Below are 3,230 nucleotides of genomic sequence, written 5' to 3' on the forward strand. Positions count from 1 at the left end.
TGAAACTTGGCTGTAACAGGAACATTTTCCAGTTCTCTCTGTTTCTTTTTATTATTAATTAGCTTCAATCACTTCAGCTTTCCAAGCCAGTCCAGGAGTTGGCCTCTAGATGTGCTCAGAGGCTGCAGCGGCGGGGCCAGGTGAGGTGACTACTGTCCTCTCCAGGCGCTCGGGCGCGTGGGGGTGCAGGTGAGCCGCGGGCAGAGGTGCTCTGCTTTGCCTGCCCAGGCCAGCCCCTCCGCTGCATGTCCCTGGCCCTGTCTTCCAGGACCCCACAAGTGTGCTTTTTGACCCCGAGTGGAGGGCCGCCTGTGGCGATGGCCCAAGGTGGGGTATCCCACCCTCCAGAGCCCCATGGACCCCTCCAAAGAGCACGGCACCCTATGGCCATCAGACACACCAGGCGAACCTGGGCTTTAGAAAGCCACTGCCCACTCTCCCTGCAAGGGACCCCCTACTTTAAGCATCACAAAACGGGGACACCCCAGCTAGGAGACTTGTTCCCAGGCCCTTTTCCTTTCTCACCTGTCCCCTTGTTCCCACACCTCCTTTGAGTCTTTTCCTGTGATCAGCTTCTGCTTCCTGGAGCTCTGGCCCCCGCCTGCCCACCTCCTCACCTGCCTTATGTTCTCCAAAGTTCTTCTGGCATTGAGGCCTGTGGGTTTCCCTTTATTTTCCCTTTATGTGGATCTTTCCCTTGGAGCAGAGCCCGATCCTGCCAGGGCAGGGTTTCTTTCTGTCTGCCTGTCACCCTGTGCCTGGAGCAGCACCTGGCATGCAGTAGGCGCTCAGTGAATACTTGTCAGATGCACCAGCATGCCAGGTGAGGGGTGGCTGGAGCCAGTTGTCGGCTGCCACTGGCCAGTCCCGGCACGCTGCTGTGCCCTCCACTGTGGCAGGGCTTGTTCTCGTGGGGGCACTGGTAACCTCAGCCCACGGCAGCTCCAGTTCAGGCCTTTTGCCTACCCAGCAGCTTCTAAGTCAGGTGCTTGCTTGGGAGATGTTCTCAGCTGTCCGTCCTGCCTTTGCAGGGCCGGCTCCCTGCTTCTCCCACACAGTCATTAAGTGCAGCTGGAGGTCGGACCCCCCTCCCACCTCTGGGCTGGAGGTGTCACAGGTGAGCGTCTGGTTCACCCTTCTGGCTGGGGCCCCTGTTACCTGGGTGTCTGGGCACAGAGGCAGGCCGGGCCTGGGCAGGCTGGCCCAGGGAGCTCAGTGGGTGTGCCCTGCGTGGTCTGGCCGTGCTGTGTGAGGCTTCCTTGGCGGGTGGGACAGGAGACCACTGCAGTGCCTTGTGCTGTGGTCCCTTGAGGACTGATGACGGAGTATAAGCTCGTGGTGGGTGCCAGAGGCGCGGGGAAGAGTGCCCTGACCATCCAGCTCATCCAGAACCACTTTGTGGATGAGTACCATCCCACCATAGAGGTGAGCCGGCCCGGCTTCCGTCCACAGTCCAGCTCCTGACACGGGCTTGTCTCCCACCTGCTCTGCAGGAGGGGTCTCCTTGTCATTGGTCCTGGGGGGCACGAGAGGAGCGAGGGAGGGTCCCATCCATGGAGGGCCGGCTGTCTCTAAGCAGTGTCCTCCCCAGGACTCCCACCGGAAGCAAGTGGTCATTGATGGGGAGATGTGCCTGCCAGGCGTCCTGGACACAGTGGGCCGGGAGGAGTAGAGCAACATGCGGACCCAGCACATGCGCACCCAGGAGGGATTCCTCTGTTTGCCATCAACCACGGCAAGTCCTTCAAGGGCCAAATCCTTCGAGGACATCCACTAGTGAGCTGCCCGGCAACACTTGGGGGCCTCCCATCCGCTCTCTGCGTGTCCTGGGTGCAACCGAGCCCGCAGCCCACCGGCCGGCTCACGCCTTCCCCCTTGCAGGGAGCAGATCGAGTGGGTGAAGGAATCGGACGACATGCCCAGGGTGCTGGTGGGGAACAAGTGAGACCTGGCCACGTGTACTGTGGAGTGTCGGCAGACCCAGGACCTGGCCCGCAGCTATGGCATCCCCTACGTGGAGACTTCAGCCAAGAAGTGCCAGGTGAGCAGGAGCTACACCCCGCCCCACCCAGGAGCAGCTCCCACTGCCCCCTCTCCCTTGACGCAGGGCAGCCTCTCTGGCTCTGGCTACAGCTCCAGGACCCTCTGGGACCCTCTGGGACCCCCGTGACCAGCAGCCTCTTGCGCTAAGTCTTCCCTGACGTCAGGGCAGTGAGGCAGGCCAGGGTCCGAGTTTGGGCTGACACAGCTCCCGGGGGATGTGGAGGTCCCCGGAGAGAGCTGCCCTGAACAGGCTGGACCGGTGACCCTGGGGCCCCGGGGCCTGTACCCCCAGAGCAGCAAGTGGTCCCAATCGGCCCAACACCCCAGGAGGTCATGGGGGAGTTGCTGAGGTCAGGCCCCCCACAGAGTGGGCCTGGAGCTCAAGACAAGGTGGTCCCGGCTCCCCATTCACGGGCCGGGGTGGGGAAGGGGTTGGGGTTCCAGGTGAGGCCAAGGCTGTGGCCCCCCAATGAGCCGGCCCCGTCATCCCAGGGCGTTGAGGATGCCTTCTCCAAGCTGGTGCGCAAGAGCCGGCAGCACAAGGCGAGCAAGCCGAGCTGGCCCGCCCGCCCGAGGGGGCGGCCTGGGCTGCCTGAGCTGCAGGTGCCTGCTCTCCTGACTGAGGCACAGGCGACAGGCATGGAAGAGGCACAAGCAGGGAAGATGCAGGGAAGGAAGTGCCGCCGCCAGAGCCCGGCCAGCCCAGGTAGGTGGACAGGGGGACCATAAGTCTGCCGGGACGCTCTGCACAGACTGTCATGAACTGATGTCACTGGCCCCCCAGCTATCGCTCTCTTCAGCCCCATACTGGTCCACTGGGCACATGCTGGTCACTGTAAATTACTTGATGGGCTTGACCCTGGTGTTTGGCTGAGTCCGGGAGGCTGTTGTGCATGTGGCCCCCCAGGAGGCATGTGGGAACCTCAGCTTCGTCCAGCTGGCGGCCCCTCTGCCTCTGGGGGCCCCGGGGGCGTCCTGCAGAGACCTCTGGGTGTTGCAAGAACGGGCCAGTCTAGCACTTAACACACGAATCTTTATTCACCTTCAACCAGCAAAGGGGGAAACTGAGACAAAGGCTGTCCCTTCCCCTGGGAGGGAGGCTTTCATAGGGAAGGGCTCGGGGGCAGGGAGCTCATTTGGACTCCAGGTGGGGTCGTATCTCCTGAGTTTTGGGGACCCTGAAAGGC

General features: G+C 62.4%; 1 pseudogene; it reads left to right on the forward strand.

The window, feature by feature from the left end:
* The first annotated feature begins 1,317 nt into the window (after positions 1-1,317).
* LOC118899774 lies at positions 1,318-2,662 on the forward strand (annotated as a pseudogene).
* The last annotated feature ends 568 nt before the right edge of the window (positions 2,663-3,230 follow it).

Source organism: Balaenoptera musculus, chromosome 8, assembly GCF_009873245.2.
Source record: "Balaenoptera musculus isolate JJ_BM4_2016_0621 chromosome 8, mBalMus1.pri.v3, whole genome shotgun sequence".
In the NCBI taxonomy this organism is placed as follows: domain Eukaryota; kingdom Metazoa; phylum Chordata; class Mammalia; order Artiodactyla; family Balaenopteridae; genus Balaenoptera; species Balaenoptera musculus.